The 16,529-nt window shown below is 34.1% G+C and overlaps 1 protein-coding gene across 1 annotated transcript in view; it reads left to right on the plus strand.

Annotated features, from left to right (window-relative positions):
* The window catches only part of LOC106139077 (ecdysone receptor), a 188,256-nt gene that overhangs the window by 15,178 nt on the left and 156,549 nt on the right, over positions 1-16,529 (plus strand). The window contains exon 3 of the mRNA XM_060954891.1: positions 10,303-10,361. The gene's annotated coding sequence lies outside the window, so the exon portion shown is untranslated. The remainder of the gene's footprint in view (positions 1-10,302; positions 10,362-16,529) is intronic.

The raw sequence follows: 16,529 nt of genomic DNA on the forward strand, positions 1-16,529 counted from the left end.
AATGATCCTTTTTGCCGCCATTTTTAAAAATCCTGCCGGAGACTGTAATTGTATGGTACGAATGAAAAGAAATGGATTATTTGTGGACATAATGAAATAAAAAAAAACATGAAAATCCTTGTCAATGGTCCCCTAGAGATAAGCCTGCGGTGCGCCTTTTACCTTGGGCAAATCGGAAGATTACACGATGCGACTCCTGCCTGAGCTTTGCAACCTTAGCAGAACCCAACCCATACTGGATCATGGTAAAACTGTAGTTCTAAAGTGCCAGAAACCTCACGGTTATACTATATTATATAAACCAACAGTCCAATTGAATCGATCTATATTATGTAAATAACTAATCAAATAATGTACAATATGTTTTCAAGGTTGATATAAGTTTTCACTGGGAACAAACATCTGTTTTATGACTTTGCAGTAAAAAATATTATGCCCTCATGGGTAGAATAACAAGCGCCTTGTCAAGAGTCGATCAAAGGATTTTGTGGGAAATACTTACGAGAAGCGGAAGTTATTTTAAGACTTTTTTGCATGTGATGTTTATTTACGCAAAAAAAAGCAAAATTATTTTAGGTTTCCGTTGGAAACCCTTTATGTTGTCAACTATTCATATGTCACTATTAATTCATGCTTTTAACCATGACCTTTTAGTAGTTAAGCTAGTTAACAATAGTAAAATTTAACCAATAAATTAAAATAAGAAAAATAATTAAAATATTGATTTTAAAAATAGCTTTGTACTCATTTAGCGTTTTAAGGTATGCAAAATAGGCTATCCCCCTATTTTTTTTAATACCTTTTGTCCTCTACTAAGAAAAAGTAAAACAAAAATTACATACAGTACTTTCAAATAACATCAAAACCAATTCAGGCATAAAACCTTTAATTTACTACAGATTCGCTTTTGTAATACCTATAGATGAAGCGCTTAAAACTGTTGCAAAAAGGAAATTAGCATTCCCGTCTTATTCCTAATTACAATTTTGGTAGTTTCCCGCGACGCGACTATTTCAACTTTAATTTGAACCAAAAGTCCAAGTTTCATCAGACTTGCGGTTATCTCGTCTTGGTACCTCGGCATGCTGTCTTTGTTATGCTACTACCGTCTCACCTTGGAAATCTCGTACCGTGCACATATAACAGCTAGAAGTAGTATAGCAAGTACCTACGTCTATACGTGTATCAAATCCCAGCGAGTAATAATGGACAAAGTCGCGTATTTCTGTAGATGAAAGTCAACATGAATAAATTATACAGGTAAACGCGCATGTAACGTTGAAATCAAAACAGTAAGTATACACGTAATACTAGTAGAGAATGCCAAATATTTAAATAAATATATAAATAAATAAATATATGGTTAATACTGATGTCTGACACAAACAGATTCAGAATTAAAAAAAACAAAAATTTCAATTGAATTGCGACATAGCAATAAAATTTGAGAAAATTACATATGGCCTTTGTTAATCCACACTAATAATAAAGAGGAAAGATTTGTATTTTTGTATGTTTGTGTGGAATAAACTCAAAAACTGCTAGTCCGATTTTGATAAAATTTGGCACAGATATAGAATAGACCTTCAAAAGTGACATAGGCATAAATTTGTTTTTACTCTTTGTTTATTTCAAAATATAAAACACAAAAATATGTCCACCCGTGCGAAGCCGGGGCGGGCCGCTAGTATCATATATTTTACACATCAGCTCTGTATATTATATTAAGTTATGTGAAAAAAAAACCTGTAGGAATAAACAAAAACGCTTTCATATTATTTATATATGTAAACTACGTTTATGTTGTAAACAGAACTACCTCAAAACTTCAGAAGTTGGTTGTGCCACGAGGTCTCGTCCTTGTCCACAAAATACAAAAACACGTTACTAATTTAATGTGCAACGTAGTTTTTGAAGTTACACAACCAAACAATAAAGGCTCCCAAGTTGTTACTACAAATTCAACATGTATGCAACCTGTAACTTAGAACTTGGTGCATTGTGTATTTCACTTGTAGTAAGATATAGTAAGGTAAGTATGAAAAGAAAGTTAAACATTTTCTACCATCGTTTCCAAGAAAGTATGGTGCCGTTATAACATAAAAATAAAATGACGGTAAAAGTCGTGTTTATATCTTAATTTAGAATCTCAAAATTTATGCCACAATTAGAAGATGTATTGAAAAACTAAAATGAATAAAAGATGAAATATTTAATAGACTTTAAAGTTCAAAATTCGAAATTTGCAAAGCCTGGGATTTTTCTTGAGGGATATAGACGTGGTATTGCGTATAATATGAAAATGAAAAATAAAAAGTTTTGCTTTTTTGTATTTTAATCAACATGAGAACACTCTAGAGCTTCAGTGGACAGTCTTAAACGGCTCAATTACATCCGATTGTAATTAATTCAAAGACACGACTCGGGATAAAATTCAAATAACACGGTTGTTTATTTTGCAAACGTAATCCCATCAAAATTGAATAGCCTTGTTTATACCTCCGCTTGTCTTAAAATAAATGTTTGGTATTATTTACAGTAAACATTAATGCAGTAATAATTAACAGCTTTATTATTACTTCTTCAAATTACCAATTTTGTAGCTTATGGTATAATTTAGTGAAAAGTAGTTCGTTATAATATATTTTTCGTAAAAAGATTTCTATATTATGATTTTGAATTAATCAATAACATCAACCAAGAATGTAATACTTAGTACAATATAAATTACTTATACCTAACCTAACAAAATATTTGTTATTGAAGTATCGATAGCCTTAAATAATATTATATCTTTAATAAGAAACCAGACTACGAAGGTGCGTTTAAAAAATCATTAAGTATGTATATTCTTTCAAGTACCTACCACACAAATTCCCAACATGAGCCGAGATAATGACTAAGAAAATGAAGTTCCCGTCGTCTCATTTTGTCAGGATATCGCGCTGGCGACTCCAGTGGAGCGTGTACATGCAGCTAATTTCATAACTTGAATTAGTAGATAGCGACTCTTAAGACTTTGACGGAGTTCTGAAACGGGACGGGATATCTGGAAATCCTTGAACAAACGTGCCAGTCTGATAATACAAATAAAATATAAACACGAAAGTGAGTTTGAATATTTGTTCGAATGAAAGAATTGTGTGGAGTACACGCCTGTCACCTTTTCCATCATTTCTCCTATCTGCTAGAAGAGATTTCTTTAGAAATAAGCCGAACCTTCATATTTACTGCTGTTTCTTGTGTTTATCATTCTTATTTGTTTTTTGTGTACATAAATTGGTAACTTAATAAATATATAAATCATTTTGTTCTTATTTATGTAGTACAGTGTTCAACTAAACGTTTTTAATTCTCAACCCAATTTTATAAAATTTGCATATATACGATTCCTCGCAAACAGTGTGGGATTAAAGATGGCCAACGACGTCTTGAAAAAGCTGATTTTAATATTAGTTATTACCCTATTTATGTAAGACCAAGATTACTTAAATTATCTCAAGACCAGACTCAGGTGTAATTAATATTGTTTTACATTATCGATTGCCTTGAAGATTTTCGAAATGCTATTAGGCGATGGTCTAGTAACCTATCACTATTAATTTCTGTCTGTCAATTCAATTCCACTTATAAGCCATTGCTTATGTTGTGACTGTACCTGTTGAGAGCTGAAAAGGTAATGGGGTTACAGCATATTCGTCGCTTAGAATTAATTTTCATTGCTATATTTGAATGCTAGATTATTATAAAATATATTCTCAAAAGTTCGCAAATTTGTGGATTTAATTAATGTCACTATTACTCGCAAATGAAGTAATTCCATACCCTCAAAATATGCAACGACAAATTACTTGTCTGGTATAATGGCGTGCGGTACTTAAAGTTGCGAAGTTTTAAAATGCTTCATTCAAAACTTAATTTAGTTGACTTTGGTCCCGTCTACCTAATTCGTATACACACAGAGCAACCAAAGTACAGCACGTTATTATAATATAACCCGACCGCTCAGCGCTTGCACAGGATTATTTTAATGAATAGTCTTTGTTCTAGGGTTATTTGAATAAGAAAGTGGAACTTTCGCCGCATAGCTATTTTACTTAGTAATTGAATTGGATGGATGAGCGTTTTGTCTAAATTCTCCACTGAAACCCTACAATCTTTTATGTTTTTAATTTAAAGTAAATGCTTCAGTGTTAGATGGAAATGACAATGAAGAAACAGCAGCTTTTTTAAAATTTTATTTAACTTAATTAAAATTAAATCTGTAATACTATTTTTATGAGTCAATCGTCAATCATTAAATTTCTAAGAATATCCCTTTGTTTTTACTTAAATGAGGTTCTCATCTGTTTGTAGTACATGTGTAGTTGGAAATTTTGTTTGGCAATAACAAGTTTCAAGTTTAGAGATTATTGGCTCGGTCTTCCCCGTAAGAGATAAATACGAAGGTATGAGTGTAGAACTTTTGATATTCTTCTTTTTCAAATCTGTGGTCAAAACTTTTAATGCCATTCTAGGTATATATTGCAAAAAAGTTTTACCAATAGTCTGATAGGTTTTGAGATTTTCCTAAAACCATTTAGTCGAAGCCAAACCTTATCTCCCCGGAGGCTGTGTCGATTTGCCCGTGTCCTCGGCTATTTAATGAGATAAGATAAGCAAACTCGGGTTGATTTCCCTAGTGAGGGCCGCTAAATAGTGTGCGGCTCAAGGCCGATCGTTTGGTGCGTTGACACGCCAAGTTGATTTTGTTAATTTGCGTTGAGTACATTCCGCCTACTGGATGGTAACAGTTACTGAGGTTTTGATTAACACTATGCTTTGAAGTGTACGATTAACCACACGAAATGTATTATCCAAAGTACGGATACCCGTTTTCAAAATGCGCTGTCTTGTTCAGTCCATGCTGTTCTGTCGCCATCATCAAACTAAGTGAAATAAAAACGTACCTAGTGTATGCCGGCTATTCCTCTTTCCGCGCAGATTTTAAAAACAACTCGGGAAAGACAAAGGCTGATAAACATGGTAATATCCTTTTAGGCATTGGGTAACACAACTTGTCACTATTTCTCAATTTAATTTCCATTATTAAGCCATCTAGGTAAAACTGGCGTTCGAGTCTTGGGACTGTTGGCCCTGCCTACCCCGTAAATGATATTCAAAGACATGATAAGTTTTTCTAAGTGCAAAATACGTTCGCACACAAAGTATTGCACTGTACTTACGTTTTGTATATACATAGCTATTGTTACCGTGGTAAGGGCACTCAGGAGATTATTATGTTTAAATCCTTCTATATCGGTAATCCAGCGAATAACGATGTCTGCGCATCAGCTAAAAGGTCAGGGCCAAGTACTTACCCTTTTGTTCTTTCTTAGCTCTCTCAAACGTGCTGAGCACTCGGATTTATCATAAAGAAAGAGTGGAAATACGCTTCCGAAAATTAAAGATTGAATAGAAAGGTAAATTATGTGAATATATTAAATAGAAAAGTTAGGAAGCAAGTACTTATATTGTGCGTAGTCGTTCGTCCGACGTCAGGAAAATGTTATTCTTTACAAAATTGTGAACATCTGAAAAACTACTGAACCGATTTTGTTAGAAGATTGTACAAACATTTTAAATTTCAAAAAAATCAGACCAGCGGTTCGAAAGTTATCGCGTTACAAATATTAATACAAAAAAAAATGTTTTTTCGTCCCAAGTTGATTAGTAGACCTCACTCGCTTCGATCGCTTAGTCAATGAATAACTTTCAAAACCACAATGACAGTATCTCAAGAGGAAATTTTAACTTTCAGAGTAAAATATAAGCTGATCAATGATAAATGCTATTCTAGGTTTGCTTCTGATCATATGCTTTGAGTTTCGGAGGTCAGACGACAGTTTTTCCGTGTAAAAACCAGTGCCTTTCTAAGTAAAAACCACGTAGTATGCAACCGGAAACTCAGATGATGAAATGACGCTGATGATAGCTGAGCCAGTGCAATTTAATTTCGAATTTCTTTACCTGATGAGCGATTCTGCCTAAAAAGTATTACAGAAGAAGGTTTGTAGATTTAATAAATATTATTTTGTATACTCTTATTATTTTGCAACGCTTAGGATAAACGACTAAAGAAGCGCATCGCCCGAGGCCACCAGTCCGTCTGATAAAAGCTGTGTTAACCAAACTATTCTTTTTACATCACTTTCAACCGCAGTCCAATTTATTTTACGGCTTCAAAGAATATCTGCCTTTGTGCCTACGACGGCTGAAAAACAGCAACGGTATGATTGATGTCTTTAATTTAAAATACGGACTGAAAATTGCGATGTACGCACGAATAATTTATTCACTTTATATAGTCCAGTGCGTTGACTCATTCTGGGAGGAATTTAATATGTTGCGTTTGTAAGAGGCGATTGTGCGTCGTCTCGTCACGGGTTATGGTGCAATGAAGTGTGGCCACTCTACCGTGCCGTGTGGTTCCCGACACTTTAAAATGTAATATCCATGTCCATGTCTGTCTCTTGGACGTCGCAAAAGGCGACTAAGACAATGGGCACATTCATTTAGTGCAGAGTTTACCATTATCTAATATGGGTAATGTTCCTCGTCATAGGTTTCGAAGGTCAAACAGGAGTCGCTTTGTGTAAAAACCTGACTTACCCAATCATGGTCAAAGACGTCCCTGTCCCTACAGAGAGGTGGGGATGTAACCTGGACTAACGCCAAGCAAAAGATGAAGCTTTATGGGCACTCTTGTAATTTACGAGGGTGACCACAAGTTCTTCACTTGCGGACACCCGAGGACTGTCCCCTTTAATCACTGCTCATTTGTTGTGAAGATCACGGCTGCGGCCAGGACTCAGCACGGAGTTCACACGTAATGTTTCCATTTATCACGTTATACACGCCACGCGACTTTAATGTCATCTCCGTTTGGAAAAAAGATAACGAATGACTTTACTTTTCTATATCAAATATATGAGGTAAATTGCTTTTACTGTTATGAAAGTAAATTATTTCTGCGAAAAACATACAGTTCGTTTTCTCCCATTGAGATGGAGATGAGGAAAGGTAAATATTGTTCTGACTAAAAATACAGGTTTCGAGTTTTCAATGTTAAAATGGAATTACTTAATAAGAGTTTGGACTTAATTCTAAATAAGTTCGTATTCTTTATCAACGAATGATACAAAGCATGCCTTTAACACAAATAGTTCTTTAGGTACCACAATTATTCTAGACAGAAATGAACGTGAACCTTGTAGGTGACATCTCCGAACGAAGTAATTAAAGGTTTTTAATATATCTCACGGACACACAAGGTTTCGAAAAGTTTATTAAAAGAAACAACTACACTATCTGCTTGAGAACAGGTTTCTTGTAAATTGTATTTTCATATTATAACTCTTTTTAAATGTATAACTTTAAAGTATGCTTTGCAATCATATTAGATTATCAATAAAGTACTGATCTTATTCATACATATAAATTTAATTTTGAAATATTTTCTTCTATAACATCTTTTACAGAATCCACTTTATCGAAAAACGATTCAGTAAGGAAAATATGATCAAAGACCGCGTAAAAACGGATGTTTTGCATCACCTACGGAATTACAAACACAGCACATCAGAAAAACATAAATTGAAAGCGAAGTCTTACGGAATCAATTCGCCTTTATACACCAAAATCAATCAGCCCAATATCCCTAGCATTTGAGTGGCTTCATCTCACGTTTCCAGTCCAACGTAAATAAGCTTTGGGGCCGAACAATAGAGTTATTTACAACGCTTTCAGCGAATGTCAGATGAAAATCAAATAACATCAAAGAGTCGTTTATGTATCGCGTTTCGAAATAAAACTCGTTCGGCTACTGGCGATTATGTCGGCGAGCGAGCGTATATCCGGCGCACGCCCTTTCTGCGCCCGCTACGCTGCTGTAATGAAAAAGGCATGAAATTAGATTAACGAGATCTGCCTACATACTTGTAGTTAGGGAACAACTGCTAATCGTACCTGCTTTGAGGTATCCGGGTGCAAATTGCATTATAAAATATGACTCCCTATTTAAACAAACCAAAACCATAGAGTGCGCCGAAAACTGGGAGTCGACGTGTGAACATGATCCTGAATCTGGTAAGTCAGGTATACAAAAGTCAGGTAGGTCGGACGAAATTACTCTTGTCCAACACAAGATCATGTTCACACGTCTATGTACATACCTATAATCCTCCTTATGCACGAAGTTTATCTCTAATGAAATCTTAATATCTAGAGCTACCGCTTGAGGTAGATATACTGGTTAGTACTTTCTCTAAATCGCAGACCTGGCAGGTGAAAGTACTAAGTTTTGTCTGCGTTATATACCTACTATTTTTGATAAGATAATGTCGGAAATTTATTGCATTTTATCTTCTTGCTAAACGAGAGGAACCTGTATATTTACATTTACAAAAGCTGCTTTTAAGAAATGAAAGGTATGGAATTTACTTGCAATTTCTGAGCGCCGCCTTTCCATCGGTTCGACATATTGTGTTTGTCTAGCCCGTGAGGGGCGGAGATGTGATTGTATGTACGTATGGAATTGTTTCACTTGTGATTGCATAACAAACGTCTTTTTCCATTACAAGGTAGTCATAGCCCAGTCAAAAGTAACTAGCCTAGTTTATATTTAGCTCAAAAATGTTTTGCGTTTTTAAAGCTTTCCTTTGATTGATCTTTAATATTTTCTACCATACCTGCATTGAATAATCTTATTTAAGTCGGATTTCTATAAATGTTTGCTTCGATGCTGGCCAATACTTTAAATCATTTGCCTTATTTTTAATTTTCATCGTAGGAATCAACGAATACATGAAATAATGTATGTTTACTAAAAATTAATATCACAAAATAACTTACAACCATAGATCATTTTAAATTACCTCCCAACTCCACACAACGTAAATATGTCACTGAGACCATAAAGATGGCAATAAATCTTCCTAAATTTCGAGACAAACAAAAAGTCCCCGTGTTCCTGAACGTCCTTCAGGGAAAGTGTGAATCATGGGTGAAAACTTTACCAATCAGCTAATGCATGTCTTAAACCATGCATTATGTATGAGAACGCGTCAGAGGTGAAAAACTGTCAACGACACATTTAGTCTCGTCTCTTATCTCTTATTAGTGGTAAGACGTAGTCTGTGGCCTTCGAATTTCTCTAAACCATTGTCTCTGTCAACCCCGTAAGGGAAAATGGGTGGTAAAATTAATATTGAAGTATAGCCGTGAAAACTAAAAACCGAAATTGATTTTGTTCCTATCTTAATAGTTTACTCAATTTAGAGAGAATTATGGACTTTTTTTTTTGCGTAAATCAACAATCACAATCAAATCATTTATGCAGGTATTTGGCATTAATTTATTTGTCAAAAAATAAATTTCAGGATATTACTAGTTTTTGTACAAAATAAAATTCTATTAACAAACGTGTAGGTACTCAGAGTGAGTATGATAAAATAAAGAAATTACAAATTTCATATGAGCTGTTTAATTGACTTGCTCCGCTAATGCTCTAATGAGCGCGTGAGTCACGGACTAAAGTAATTAACGAAAACTCGACAGATACCCAGTTCAGAGCGTCAGGGGTTTAGGCAAATTGCTTGGTGAACAGCAAATTAAGGCAATTAAAGGAAAATGAAATTAATATTTTTACATAAAAATACACTCACACATATGTATAATATATGGCAGTTTACTTTTACATCATGACTAGCACTTACGAGGGAGAGAGATCCCATAGTTGTAAGGCTTGAAAGTCAAGTTTAGCTGTTTGGCTCAAATATAATTTATATAATAAATTTGAGTTAGTGTAAACAACTATGGTAATGTGTTTCCAAAACATTAATAGAATAAAACAGAAACCGCCACGATACGTGTATAACTAGGTTTTCCAAAAATTATCTAAAGATTAAATATGTTATTATTTCCTGTTGTGGTCACACCATTCGACTGGATTGGATTATGATGTTTGACGTTTTCAAACACTATAACAATCAAACAATCATCTCACACTTTTGAAAAGAACGTAGAAAAAAATTATAAGCATAAACGCATATAGTTAGTTATGTTTGACAGATGTGTTAACATTTTTATAATATTATTTTCGGGGTAGATACATAGATCTAACAGTCACTAGATGTATAGCCGCCATATAAATACGTAAAAAATGGCAGAATTGAGATCCGGAGTTAATTTGTTGAACTGTCAAAAAACTTTACCTTTTAAACTTTTAAATAGATTAATAATGTAATAATTACTTGTTTACAGATACAGCGTTATCCTGACGATATCAACAAACGCCTCTGACGGGTTCGCCTTGATAAACGGTGAGTCACTCTGCACAAAATTTGTCAAAGTCACATATTACTATTTTGTTTACTATGGTAGTGAAGCTGCTAGAGGCCTATTCACAGACATTCATAACACATACATACAACATCTGTATCATCAGAACTATATACAAACTAATCAAAAAGATAATTTAAGAAGGAAGATAATTACATTATGCTTCAGTAAAGTTTGTAAGAAGTCCAACGGTAGTGGATCTTGGCTTTCTGTAGTAGATGATCAAGACCTTTTGCTTTGTTTTTATCGATAATTTGGGTAAAAGCGCTCTTTTAAAGAAGAAAAGAAAATTGAAATTGTAAAAAGGTTTCCACTTCATTCAACATTGATCATTTTATACCTGACTTCAACTACTTTTCAAGATGCTTACCGTCCATATATAGGTCAATCTTAAGGACGTATGTACTGAAATCGATATTTTCATAAATATAATACGAGTCTGGCGTGTATGCACAAAGCCTAAAGGTGATTTCAGACTGGCGGAGAGAAAACATTGAGTATAATACCTATATACTTATGTCGAACAACTTAAACGATATCTTAAAATAGCTAAAGTTATGTCTAATGATCCGGACATGCATGCATCAAACTCGTGGCGTTTAATTCTCAATGCAAAATGCTTGTAGTTTATTTTTGAAGATAAAGTGTACACGACACGTAAAATTGGCACTCATTTGTTTATTTAACGCGAAGTATAAGGGTGCTTTAACTTAACCCTAGTGTAAATACAAGTACATACATAAAGGGCCGGCTTACTTACTTACTTAGACATGTAGTCTCTTACTATAAGCAAATGCCAAACCTTGTTATTTATATTTTATGATATCTCTTTAATTACTCTGAGCGAATTTAGTAAAATTTTAAGTCCTATATGATTTTTTATTGAATTATAATTTGATTAGGTTTTTTAATTTTTATATGAATTATGATCTTAATGTTGTACCTATCTGAATGCACCCTTATACTACCCGAGAATGGACAAGGACGGGGAATGTCACCCGGTCGTTTCACCCATATACTAAACTAATTGCAGGCTAATCAAGCTATATTCGTTTTCAGTTAGTGCCCAAATGAAATTAACGATGTTGAAATGACGTTTTAACGTCACCAGTTTAGCTTGACACCGGCCAAATGTTTTTGACTATATACAAAAAAATGACGATTAATGATTAATATCATATTACGATAAAAATAAATCATATTACGGCTATATCTAAAACAACAATGGTTTTGAGATTGAACTACTGAAGATTTAAATCCCTAAATGAAATATAAAAAACGTCTGCACTTGCGTCTATTCTACAGACATTAACTAAAGACAAACATATACAAAATGACTATATTCTAATTTTTACTTCAGAAAATATTTCAGCCTCATAAACGAGTCTCACATGGACCAACAAAAATTGCGACATATTTAAGAACCTCTTGATTTTATAAAGTTCGTTGATCAACTACTAGTAAATAAATACTCTTTGTACATTGTAAGAAACGTACAACTGAAAATAAATCACGTAGTTACATACTACATAACAGCAGACGTTTTCACGAGCGCGGGCGCGGGGGGCCGAGTACGCACCAAGGTTATCGATGACGTCACTCACAGAGCGCGATGACCCCCAAAACGAAGCGAGTGTCGATCTCCGATGAGATGACACTTGTCAAGCTCATGTTTGAGGGGACAGACGTGTTTTTCATTTTCATTTTAGTAATTACAAAAACAATACTTTACTGCGAAAATAAAGTGACTTTTGAGCAACGCGATTTCTTGCTGTTTTATTCCAGCTTTGCTAATATCTCTGCCTAGTAAAAGCTTGTCTTGTATTGCTACAGCAGTACTAAAACCCCTAAATCTATCACCGGTTGATGCATCGATATTTACTATGTATTTACCTGACTGTACTTCTGGTGTTTGCGGATGCGTCCTCACTAGGGAAGAACCCGATGTAATAACAAATGTTTTAAACTTTACTCAGGAGTGGTAATATCAAGTAATCACTCGAAACGATTCCTACCTGCTCACATAGTAACGACCCTCAAAACTTTAAGACGTTTATATCAATGGAAAATACTGATTCAGAGGTTACTGACTTATTTGCATCAGACCAATTCTAAATATTCAAAATCTCACACATACGTGTCAATTGCACAGGAAACTTCTATTGCCTGTCGCAGTACCTATAAAATATTGTGTCTCGTGTTTGTTCGCGATACCGATCGCTAAGGGCTTGTACAAATTGCTGAAAAAAAAAAACAAGTTGGTTATACACACAAAGTACTCTTGATGAATTTATGTTTGGTAAGGGAAAACATCTTGAAGGAACCTGTATTCATTTAGGTAAAACAAATTAACCCGTATGTTATGTTCCCTGCAATATATCGAAGACAGGAGTCCCACGAATCTTTGGTACTCGTACCTCTCAAGAGAGGTGAAGACGCAATCGGGATATACGTCATGAGTATGGTGATGATAAATATGGCCGCAAAGAAGATGAGGTGGTTAAAAGCTGAAAATTTATATCTACATAAATATGACGTCTTTATCCTTTATGGGACAGATAGAGCCAATGACAAAAAAATCTGGAAGTGTAGACGTCGCTAAATGATAAATTCGCATCCAAATTGGAAATAACTAAACGAAGTAACTTAAGTATTTCTCAAGAATTGAATTATACTTGGGTTCAAATCTTGACAAATACTTAAGTTATTTCGTTTAGTTATTATTAAATATTGATAAATATGCGAACTGTGAATTTCAGTGAATATTTCATCATACAGGTTCATTGATATTGCGTATTTATAGTATATAGTTGTAAATTAAGTGTGAATTCGCCTTCACTTTACCGTCTCGTCACGTCTTTAAAGCTAGTCGGTTAATCTGACAGTAGCCGTCAAGAATATTGATGTGCCATTCATCATCATACCAGACTTTTACCATCGGTCAAGTACGTCAAGTATGACAAAGATCGCAAATATTTGCAAAGTCACAATAGTAAAGTATAGAAGTAATATTTTAAAAGATAAGAATAATCAACTCAATGGCGCTAAATAAATACTTAAGGGAATACACAAATACAAAATGGTCGAAATCGAAATACGACTAAAAATCTACATACATACATATAATCACGTCTATATCCCTTTCGGGGTAGACTGAGCCGATAGTCTTGAAAAGACTGATAGGCCGCGTTCTGTTCCACGTAGCTGTTTGGCTTAATGATAGAATTCAGATTGAAATAGTGACTGGTTGCTGGCCCATAGCAAAATATAAAAGAAAAATTCCAAAACCATAAAAGAATCCCAAGTTTAAAAGCTTATTCCTTAGTAAAAATCTGTTCAATAAAAATATTGTATACCTACCTTGTTTAATGATAACTTTCATAACCGAAGCAACATGATTTCTTCCATTGAAATCTTTGTACAGGAAATAGATTTTCTAGAAGAACAAAGTAAACATAAAAATTCTTGGAAAACAACAGAAAATATCGACTGGTGGTGTAATAAATGATACAAATTCATTGCAATGTAGAATATAGTTTCTAGTTGTTTCATTTTGTTAGCATTAAGATAAAATCTAACGTTTCCTATCATCGAGAAAACTGAAACAGAATTAATAAATGTCAGTGTAAATCGATTATTATTCCGTTTATAGCAATTAATTAAAATATTAATTCGATAACAATAGTTATCTTAAAAAGTCTCTTACATCGCTAGTGGCGGCATATAATTTATCGTCTCGTTTCACAGCCTGCTTCTAATTGATTGCTTTGTTTACTTCTGTATTTGTTGGCAGTTTGTGGAAATTGGGAATTCATTATTAGGCAATATTTTGTTTTTTGGCGTTTGTCCCTTTAAGTTCTCCCAGGATTTATGTTACGAACAAATAAGTATTCAGAAGGTTCGACCTTTCGTTCGCTCGAAATTCGAATATTTTATGTTATTCCGATTTCTATAGTTATTTTCATGCCTTATGAAGTACTGTTCTCATAGGAAAACCGCGGGCAAGAGCTGGTTAATTGATAAATTCGCCGGCGTTTGATCATCTGACGATGTCGGAACACGGGTCGTCAACTTCAATAAATTCTGGATTCCTTGAGGTGTCAGATCATTCGCGGAACTCGTTTCTATGGTGTATGGATGCGTCGTAAAGCTGGGTTTACGATATTGGATTCGATCACGCCACACCGTCTATGCCGTAAAGGTATTTAGACTTGCGATCTTCCCAACAATCTGGTGTCGAAACATATTTCATAACTATTGAGGCTGGATTAGAGCTTATATGAGTTAGAAATCATATTATTGAAATTATAAGAAAATAAAGATAAGCTGACTTTTAGTTAATAGGTTATAGGTTAGTGTTTATTTCGGAAATAGAGTCTAGAAATGTAATTGAAGTTTTGTTTTCGATCGTTTTGTATGCTTTAAAAGATTAAGCCATGAAGCGAAAGATGCAGGGATCTTTTCCAGTGGAAAGAAAGAAGTCTTTGAATATCATTCCCAAAAAAGGGATTTGATTTTTTTTACATATATCTGTATTACCTATTTATCATCTACGTTAAATAAAGGTGAATAGTCCGTAATTTAGACTAGTTCAATGTAGATAGTGTATTCTCAGCCTGATACTCAAGGCTATCTAAACACGTGGGCGTGATTATTCGGCATGAGTGAGACTCGCGAGGTCTTTTTTTATAAATTATAAAACATACAAATGTGCCATCAGCTGATAATAATAATTATGCTTAGAATGGTTTCGGAATGTTTTTTTAAATTTCAACTGAAGTCAGACCTGATTTACTAAGTCTATATTGTTAATGTGAGTTGGGAAGGAAAATAAAAATATTTTTTTTACAATCTGTACTGTTAAATAGTCTGTCGTGAAATCATCGTATATAGAAACGTACAGTTCATACATTGTAAGTATTAGGTTTAGAAGCACCGTCCAAAATCAGGACATACAAGTCAAATAACGTTTATTAACTCCTGCCTTGAAAATCACAAAGTCATTAGGTACCACACGATGGGAAGTGTCCAAAACATAGTGTTGTTTCAACATTCCACCAAATTTAATTTACGGTACAAAGTCTCACACAACTGATTCATATTCGGCACGATCTTCTATAAGAAATATCTTTCTGTACACAAGTAATTTTTTTTGCAGATATAGAGCAACAACTCTATAAAAATTTGTTATACATCGCGCTATTTGTAACCTACGTCTACGTTACGCTAAAATACTACGTTTTAGTCTCGATCACGCAATGTTGCTGTAAATAAATGTATTATGTATCATATCACAAGAGCGGTTATTTTTGTGGTTCATTGACTTCTTGATTAATTTGAGTACAATAACATTATCTACAATGAAATATTTACATTTACATAGTAAATTTAACATATTATTTTGATTGGGATATAATTCACCTTCTCATTGCAAAATTATGATATTTGAAATGATTCGTCTTGTGAACCTGAATCAATCACTCGTTTTATTTATTTTGCTTTCTTTATCATTCTAGTTTCTAGTCTATTTAACAGACTATGCCTTTGATGGTCTGAAAAGATTTGACAAAAATCTTCTGACGGCTTCATTCCTGACAACAACCTTCAGGAATTTCTTACGATAGCGAAGCCGGGATAACATTTTAATACCTTTTAAATAAAAATAAAAAAACAAAAAGGTTATTTCACGTATTGTGTATTGTTTGCATTGCACCCATTGTCTGGTCAGCGTTGGTCAATTGTAACATCCGACGCCTCGTCTGCCGCGACAATTGCGCTTGCGCAAATTGCACGTATAAAAGTGCATCTACGACCTCTAGTGACCGAATCACTACTGGACTTCCATATATGTAGGTACCTACATAGTTTTTAGATATCAAACTAGTTCATAATTCCGTACTTGTATTGTTAAACGGAGAGTAGTTTGTTTGTTTTCCCATAACGGGATATCTTCTTGAACAATCTTAATAAAATTTTGGACATTAATAAGAAATAGGTAAAGATCAGGAACATAGGGATGTCCAGAAGAATAAGGCCTATACCCGTGTGATTAAGATGAAAATATAAAATATATGATTTACTAGCTTTTGTCTGCTGCTTCACTTGCATAAACGTTTCATGAAAAAAGCTCAAGCCAATGTGTGTTAATA

This window comes from Amyelois transitella, chromosome 5 (assembly GCF_032362555.1).
Source record: "Amyelois transitella isolate CPQ chromosome 5, ilAmyTran1.1, whole genome shotgun sequence".
Classification (NCBI taxonomy): domain Eukaryota; kingdom Metazoa; phylum Arthropoda; class Insecta; order Lepidoptera; family Pyralidae; genus Amyelois; species Amyelois transitella.